The sequence below is a fragment of the Penaeus japonicus genome, unplaced genomic scaffold (genome assembly GCF_977035675.1).
Source record: "Penaeus japonicus unplaced genomic scaffold, GWHDUDI00000001_assembly GWHDUDI00000037, whole genome shotgun sequence".
In the NCBI taxonomy this organism is placed as follows: domain Eukaryota; kingdom Metazoa; phylum Arthropoda; class Malacostraca; order Decapoda; family Penaeidae; genus Penaeus; species Penaeus japonicus.
Window position 1 is genome coordinate 8,827,151 of NW_028234439.1, and position 9,485 is coordinate 8,836,635.

Here is a 9,485-nt window from a genome sequence, read left to right on the forward strand (position 1 = left end):
AGAGAGAGAGAGAGAGACAGTTGTCTACATCGCCTACCCGTAAGCACAAAATCGAAGCCTGTTTAACATCCTACGCGATTCCCGTATCGCGTCAACCCTTATCACGCCAAGCCTCCTCGAGTGTCAATATCTCTTATCGATTTTATCAAAAAGGTCAAGTCATTCACGCATCCAAACCTTAATACCACTCACGCTTAATCACATAGTCACACACACACCGGGAGACATATATCACAGACACAGACACACACATCCAAGCACAAATGGACGCGCACACATACCAGCCCATACGCGCACATACGACCACCATAAAAGCGACACACAGAAGAAACGGCCCCTAATGCCGGAACCGCAGCCCGTCCGACGCCCCGCAAATCCATCCATAATCAAGACACTTCAGGAGCTATTAATAGCCGACGGCAGGGGGGGGGCAGGGAGAGTGAGAGAGTGAGGGAGGGGGAGGGGGAGGGGAGAGGGGAGGAGGAGGGAGAGGAGAGGGAGAGGGAGAGGGAGGGGGAGAGAGGAGAGAGGAAGAGGAGAGAGGGAGAGGGGAGAGGGAGAGGGAGAGAGGAGGAGGAGAGAGAGAGGGAGAGGAGAGCGAGAGAGAGAGAGAGAGAGAGAGAGAGAGAGAGGGCAGAGAGAGGAGAGAGAGAGAGAGAGAGAGAGAGAGAGAGAGAGAGAGAGAGAGAGAGAGAGAGAGAGAGAGGGAGGGGGGGAAGGAGGAAGAGGGGCCGGCAACGTGACCTTCTCCTCTTCTTCTTCTTTCTTTTTTTTCTTCTTCTTCTTCCCCTTCTTCCTCTTTCTTTTCCTCTTCTCCTTCCTTCTCTTCTCATCTACTCCCTCTTCTTCCTTCTCTCCTCCTCCCCATCTCATTTTCCTTCGCCCCCCCCCTATTCTTCTTCTCATTTCTCATCCTTCTCCCTCACTCCGCCCGCCCCGCTCGTGCCTCCCTTATTACACGCTTATCACACTTCCTCGTGCCGGTCTTTCTGCTTTCTTCGCGAGGTTCATCTTTCTTCGCATCTCTCTTTCTCCATTTTTCCGTCTTGCAGGTCTCTCTTTTTCTCTCACACTCATTTCCTCTTCCATCTTTTTTTTCTCCTTCATCCACTTTTCCGTGTTGTTTCCTTAGTTTCATTCTTGCCTTTATCCCCCCCCCCAAAAAAAAAAAAAAACAATTCTTCAGTCTACGACTCCTCCTCCTCCTCCCCTTCCTTACCCTCCTTCCCTCCTTCCCTCTTCCCTTGACCCAGTTCTTCCCCAGTGTGGACTCTCCTTCTCCTCCTTGCGAGTGACCTTTCATCTATTTTTACCCCTATTTTTTTTTCTTCCCCTCTCATAAGTTTATCATCTGTTTGGCCTTTGCTGTTCTTCCCTTCCCTCCTCCCGGGCCCCTTCCCCTGACCCTCCAACCTCCCCCCGCCCCCTACGCCTTCTAGCAACTCCTGCATCCTTATCGCTTGACAAGATTTGGGGAGATACCATTGCCAGTACCAACAATGCATGCTAACAAAGCAGGTCGAGCCCCCCCTCCCCCCTCGTCCCACAACCTCCCCTTCCTCCCTTGTTGTACTCCCGACGCCCACTCCTCTACTCCCCTCCCTCCTTCCCCCCCGCTTACTGCAGTTACCCTCCTTGTCTCTTTCTCTTTCTCTTTCTTTCTCTCTATCTCCTTCTTTCTTTCTATCTCTTTTTTTCTTTCTCTCTCTCTCTATCTTTCTCTTTCGCTCGTTCTCTCTTTCTCTAACTAACAAACTATTTTTTGTTTGGCTGCATGTTTGCCTGGCTCTCCCTCCCTCCCTCCCTCCCACCCTCCCGAAGAGTTTATCGGATGTGGTATCAGCACACCTGTCTCAGACCAGCACGACCTCACCCCCATCCCCCAATCGCACACTCCCCCTCTCCTACCCACCCCACCCACTCCACCTTGTTTCTTCTCTCCTCCTGGCGTCGAAGCTCCCCTACCACACCAACCCGTCCCCCCATCCCATCCCGACCCTCCTTCCCCATCCCCCATCCCACCCCATCCTTCCGCCCTTATAAAAGCTATTCATCAAACCAATTCTGTCACATTCAGGTTTTGTTCTACTTCTTTCCTCTTTCTTTTTCTCCTCTTTTCTAACAAAAAATATGATAATGAGGGAGTTTCACTGCTGTTCCAAATGTTTTGCCAACGGATACTTATACAAATCTTCCGTGTTTATTTGCAATTGAACATCACAGCGCTCTTGTTGCAAATGAACCGCCCGTCGCCAACGATAGCTAAGAGGTCGTAGTACAAGCCGGTGCTACTTATCGGATCCCGAGATTCCCACAAGTATGTGACATCGTTTTTTTTACCTCTTCCTTCGTTTTCCTTTTTCCTTTCCTTTTTCCCTTCCACTTCTCCCCTTCTTCCTTCCCTCTCCCCTACACCAATTTCCCTTTTCCAATTCCCTTTCATTTCTTTTTTTTTCTTCCCCATCTTCTCCTCACCGTTTTTCTTTTCTATAAAAAAAAGCTAATCAACATGCTCCAGGATCTAAACGCACGGGTTTCATATTACAAAAAGTTTCAACCTATTTGAAAGTTTCTTTGCCCATAGCAATTTCTTTGTATAAAAGCTCTCCAGTTTCTCAGATGACGCGAGGAGCGAGTCTTGGCTTCCTACCCGAGAGTCGAACACGCGACGAAAGCACGAGACAGGGAGAAAGGAAGACAGGAGGACGACGACTGAAAGAAGAGGGGCAGACTGGCACTAAAGTAAGAGATAGAAAAACGAGATTTAGGAACGACGGATTGCCCACTTTCTACCGGACGTCTCTCCGGTGTATGCAGGCTCTTCCTGCATCCACGTCGCAATGCCACGTGCCCCCTTCTCATCCTCTACCACCCCTTCTGCTCCCTCCCCCTTCCTCACTATCCACCCCTCCTTCCCCCTTCTTCATCCGCTCCCCCACTCCTCCCATCCCCCACCCGGATGTAGTGCCTCTCCAGGGCGAAGGGGCCGGATTACATTACCGTGATCTCGCCGTCATAATTCCGGCTCGTGTAGCGTACTCTGATATCGCCGTAATTGAGTAATGCGAAAACGAGGCAATTTTGCTGTTCCGTCCGTCTTGATAAATGATAAATCAGCGTAATGGCCGTATAATAGTTGGCGTGCGCTATAATGCTTCCCGTGGGCGGAGACGGCGGCGACCGAGGGGCCTGGGCGCTATACCTCTCAGCCTCTGGCCGCCCACTTCCCCGCCCCGACACCCACTCACTCATCCAACCCTTCGATCAACACCCTTTTCATGTAACCCGCCCACACTACCCTATCCATTCCACCCACGACCAACATTCGCAGTCCCCCTGCCCCATCCCCATTCCCACGCCTGCCCACGATCAACACCTACGCCCCCCTCCACCCTCGCCCTCGGAAGTGCCTCGAAAACACCTTCGCCGACGCCGCCATCCGTTTCCGCAAGCCGCTGCCGTCGCGAAAGTCCCATTGTTCTCTCCGGCCGAAGACGAGAGCACAAATTGCGCCGACCAGACACCTGCGCGATTTCCCTTTTACGACATGCGATCGCGATTTCAGTATTGCCATTATTTTTTTTTTCTCTCTCTCTCTCTTTTCTTACCTCTAACTCTGTGGTACTTTTCTTTCTCTATTACTTTGCATGCCCCCTCTCACCTCGACCCTCTCTTTTCCTCTTTCTCTTTCTCTCTTGTCTCAGCCACACTGTTTGTCTCTGCCAGACTCTTGGTTTGACCTTCCGTGGTCAGGCCGGCCGTAGGCCAAGTTTCCTGCGTGATATTCGTCGCTCCCTGCAAGTCCTCCGCCTCCATCTCTAACTAGCGTCGCTGAATCCCCTCTTCGCCAAATAAATAACGCAGCTCATTGCTAGTTCCCTGCTCCAGCCAGTCATTTGTGTGTTGCTCTTGACAGACCAAGCGAGAGACGTCATTACTCTGCCTGTCCGTCTGACGGCTATTTGCCTGTCTGCCTGCCTGCCTGCCTCTCAGGCTGACTGACTGACTGCCTGTCCCGACATCACCCGGCGCTATTCACCGCACGTTGATCATCTCTTGCATCACCAAAGCTCTTCAAGCAGCGCCTCGGGGCTGTTGCCTATTCGGCGCAAGACGGAAGAAGACGCACGCTTATCAGCTCAGCAAATGCAATTTCATTACGATAAAAAATCCCGACATCGGTACTTTTTGCATTCCGGTTGCATCTCCTACATCAAAATGCCGCGGGGCAAACCGGTACCGTGTGCATTCACCCACGATTTTCAGATACCGGAAAAAATATGACATCACTGAAAATAATAATTATAATGAATAATAAAAAATTATGATTAGACCCCCACCCCCCGCTGTCAAGCGGGAATGTCACGGGCGCGAGTGTCATCCACAACCCGCTTCGAGGCCCGTGACAACCACGCCTCGCGCACGTCATCTTCGGCGTTTCACGAGTGTCATTCCATTAGCTGCACTTAAAACGCATGACTCGTAACGCCATGCGCACCGTACCATGCACATTACGGCGTGACCGGCAATGTCATAACCGTTTCGCTGATCTGCACGGCGCTTGCCTGGCGTCCCGAGCCATGATCTGCAATGCCAAAGCACCGTGAAATGATCGGCGAAAAAAATATCGAATCGCACCGTCATAGGCTGGCGTGTCAGGGAGCTGTCATGAACGGTTTCGTGACCTACAATCGAAACTGAATCGTTGTAAAATCTCTACAGGCCGCTTTCTTTGACATTTAGCATATGAATGGCCAATCGGCTTTCTCTCCTCTCTATGATAACTACCATTTCTTTTTTCAATATTCTTGCAACATTTCTTCTCTTATCAAAATCCATGACCACGGTGATAGCCCAGTTAGTCAAAAACACGTGTGTGGCAAGGCTGTGGTTCTAGAGAAGGGTGCACAATTAACATCATTGCATTGCAAACACAATCGTAAATACAAACATCATGTAGCCTAGGTAGCCACGTTACTTCCACACATTACTTAAAGGAAAAGTGCGTATACAAACACAAACAAACAAACAAACAAACAAACACACACATGCACGCACAGAGGAAGCCTGAGCCAAACCCTCCACCTTTGCACCTCCTTCGGGAAACACAATACCTACGTGATAGTGGCTGTAGATGAAGAGCATTTTCCGCGTGGAAGGGCACCGGGTGAAGACAGTGTGTGTTACGACGGCCCCATCAAGCCCGGGGCCTCTGCTCGTGCGTGTTATCCGTCAAGTGTGCGTGCGGTGTTTGCGGGTGTACTTCTGCTCCTTGGTGCTTCTGCTATCACGCCTTGCCCACCATATCTCTCTCGGGGTGCAATCTTTGCGCTGCTGAGGTCTTTGGTCTTTTGCTCTTTCTCGTTTCTTGTATCACTAACAAACGGAGAAGTGGTGTTTTTACAGGTGTTCTACAGGCAGACAACAGTCCTCGGGTAATGGATTTTCAGGCCAGCCACTCGAGATCACAAAAACGTATTTCCGTTCGCCGCCACAATAAACCCACTTATCGTTCTTTTTCCAATTAATTACACACTAAAACCAAACTTCTATCAAGACCTCCAGTTTCATTCTTTGTTTACACGACGACACTGTGTCACAGGGAGAGCGGATGGGTTATGCTGCAGACGCACCACCGCCTCTACTGCCAATTATGTTCCCAGGGATGTACTGCCGTCCGCGCCAGATGTAGGGAGTGGCGCCCCCTCCAGCTGTATGGCGGAGCAGGGGAGTTACCTCACTGGATGGGTGTGGGCGCTCGGATCTTCTTTGAGGCAAAGGGGTGGCGTACAGTCCACGCCTCTGATTGCCTAAGGGCGCCTCTGAACGCCTTCTCTCCGGGCACCTCAGGTGGGTATGGGGCGTGATCCGTCGCCGCAGTAGCAAGGCAGCTGTCCTAGTGAGCAGGAACAGTAACCGAGCGGGTCCTCACCAAAGAACCGTCAAGCGGGTTCGACCGCGAGTCATTAACAAGTTTATGTCCAAAAGACGAACCTTTGCGGCCACCGTTATGGAATTTCGGTTCAGTCACTCGCCGGGCTTCCCTGCACTGGAATGCGCCGAGCTACAGTACATTTCCATCGTCCTCGGTTTCACTGTAACCACATCCCAGTAAACAGAATATCAGTAACAAAGAAAATATTAATATTTTTTTCTTTCTACCATGAACGGTTTAACTATACGGAAAGAGGAGAAAGGGAGGGAGAAGAAGGTGGTGAAGCATCCCAGCAAAACCAATTAGAGGCTAAAGATCTTGCAAGTTATGACTCCCTCGTAAATTCACTAATTACTTCCACGGACAGGTCCGTTACTGTTACATTAACGGTGCCGGGAACTCCTTCCTTCCCTCCCTCCCTTCCTCTTCCTTTCCCTCCCTCCCTCCCTCCCTCCCTCCCTCCCTCCCTCCCTCCTTCTCGTACCCCTCCGTCCGATCAATCTCGCGAGCGCGTCTGTCTGGCACCCATCGGCCGCTCTAATCAGTTTAAGACGCCCCGAACATGATCTCCAATCGTTTTGAAATTTCGGCCGCTGTCAATCCGAGACACTTCCGTGTCACAGTGATTAGCGATGACCTCGAAGCTTGCAGGCGTTCACTTGACAAACGACATCAAGTGTGTTTAATCCTGGCAATAGAATATACACCTGCACGCCGCACAGTTATTAACATTGTTACGCCGGGAATTGCTTACCCTCTTCTGCATATGAACAGTTATTACAAGTCATAAATAACACACATGTATCAATCTATCATGACTGTACAAATCGATGTGCATGACACGGCAGGCCTATGAACTCTCAGAGGTTTTCCTTCTGATGAGTGTGCGTGAGCGTGCATGCGTGTGTTCATGAGTGTGTTCAACGAACGGCAGCCAGACTACTCCAAAAAGTGCACGACAGTAAAGCAAAACGAAAACGAATCCAATAACCAACGCCCATAAGAAGACCTATAAAAGCAATCAGCAACGCGTCTACAACTCGTCTAACACGCCGCCAAAGGCCGCAGAACACCGACCAAGCGACGCCTTATCCAACCTCGTTACTGCAATGCAACAGGCTGTGACAACGCTCGTAAATCTATGAGGAGAACACAGTTAGGGGGATACACACTCGTTAACAGATCCGCTATAGGAGTAACCTTAACGGTGTGAGTACTGGTGTTGTGGAGGGCGAACACAGGCAAATATGGGCGGTGCGTTATGTGATGAACAATGGGCAACTGATGATGATGATGATGAAGATTGATGATGATTATTATTGATTTTGATGATGATGATGATGATGATGATGATGATAATGATGAAACTGATGACAATGATGAAATCACAACAATTACCCAAACTCCTAAAACAACACCCGGACACGGACAGGCGCAGCGACAACACGGGGCCACAACCTCATCGCCGCCGCCGCCACCGCGAACAACAACCTAACCAGACTTAATTTCGTGTTTCTGTCCTGCTCTCCACCTGTCTACGGCGGCAAAGACGCCCGCGGGGGGAACACGCCCGCCCTAGCCACCCCTCATTTCCCGTTCCGAACAAACACGCCCGTGTCTCCTTAGCCTTTTCACTCTCCTGCTGCAACACTTTTCTTTCATTTTCTTGCTTCCTCTTTCTCCTTCGCCCAATTATTCTTCCGGTGTACACACAAAAGCGCGCGCGCGTTAGTGTGTGTTTGTGCGTGCGTGTGTTTGTGCGTATGTGTTCGTGTGTGTACGTATGTGTATTTGTGAGTGTGTTATTCGTACTTGCGATCGTGCACGTGGGCGCTTTTGCGTGTACATGCACACGTGAGACCAATTGCCCCCCCCCCCATTCCCCGTACGCAAGCAGAGAAGCAGCCGCAAGCAACGCAAGGTTCACAAGCAAATCGTCCGGAAATGGACGCCCTCCCCCGCCCGATTCACACGTAGCGCGAAAACGCCTGTCCGACAGCCCCGCCGAGCATAATGATCCCGCCGACCGCTCCCAAACGGCGCCTTTCTCGAGTCTAAAGTGTCAGCAGAGTAAACACGGACAAGATAACTCGGCGTTTACACCCGCCCTCGGTATGTAAATGAACGGCTCTCGCACATTCCCGATCCGGCGCGGTCAGAGACGATCATGTCACGGAAAAAAAAAAAAAAAAAGAGAGAGAGAAGGGAAATTGTAAACCCCCAAAAAATGTAAATAAAAAAAACTAAACAAATTCCTCGCCGCGTCCCCGAAAGCGAACCAATTAGTAGCGAAGACGGTAAGCCGAGGCGTCACCGCAGACGTCACCCGTGGCACAGCTGTAACGTGATGAGGTAAAGAGGTGATGAAACTATTTGGCTTGAGCTGATATTGCACGCAGGCGGCGGGCGGGCGGCGGGCGGCGGGCGGGTGGGGGTGAGCAGGGGTGCGGGCGGGAGCTCCTTGCCTGCTGTACCTCGCTCCTTGGAGGGAGGGGGAGGGGGGGTTCTTCACCATAATGTATAATGGGTATTCAACATAATGTGTGGACAAAGATGCGAGTGCTCATTCGTATGCATAGAGAAGCCCATCAGATATATACATATGACAATGAACTCGCGCGCACACGAACTCTTCCTAGAAAAGCACGTAAGTAATTATGGATCTGCCTTATGATATCCCCCATTTCCCACAGACCCCGAAGAGCTCTGTCATACATTAGCATAATGTTTCTTCACTACTCATAGGCCTGGTTTAACTATACGCTTTATCTCAAACATTTGAGGAAGAAAGAAGTGGTTGGGGAGAAATATCAAAGGCGACTAATCACACATTAATCAATTTCTAGTTCCACTTATCAATTCGTTGGACAAAAATGGCAAATGCACAGAAAATGTGACTTAAATATAACTCCAATTAGCAAAATCATAATTTTCGCAGCTCTCACAATCGCTCTCTGAAGAAGAGAAAAAAAACAAAGAGAAACGTCTTCAATTTTCCAAACTTCACAATTCAAGTAAAACAAGAACGTACAAAATGAACAACACTCCCCAGAAATAAAGAAAAAAGTAACGAAAAATATCAGACAAGCAAGAAAAGAAAACAAAAGAAACCAGGCCAAAAAAATCAAAACCAAAAAAATCAAAATAAAATCAAAATAAAAACCAGCCGTCGCGTCCCTCTGCGAGACCCAGCACGCCAGCTCATTATTCCCACTCCCTGTGCTCTTCATTTTTCTCCTCCAGCTCATTCTTCCCACTCCCTGTGCTCTTTTTTGGCCGCTGATCTCCCTCCGATCAGTATTGAGCCGATAAGGGCGGCTTTAGGAGAACATTGACCACCGCCCCGGCCCGACAGTCATGCAGGGCCGAGTTTTCTTTGGCAAACTAAAATACACAAAAAATAAGCCACAAAATAAACAAACAAAAACACAATCCGCCCGTCCGTCGAGAGGGAGAGCGAGGGTCAGGCTGTCCGGTAGTCACGCAGGGAAGAGTTGTTTTATAGTCGAAAATAAATTAAAGTAAGACTAACATATAAATGAATATTTGT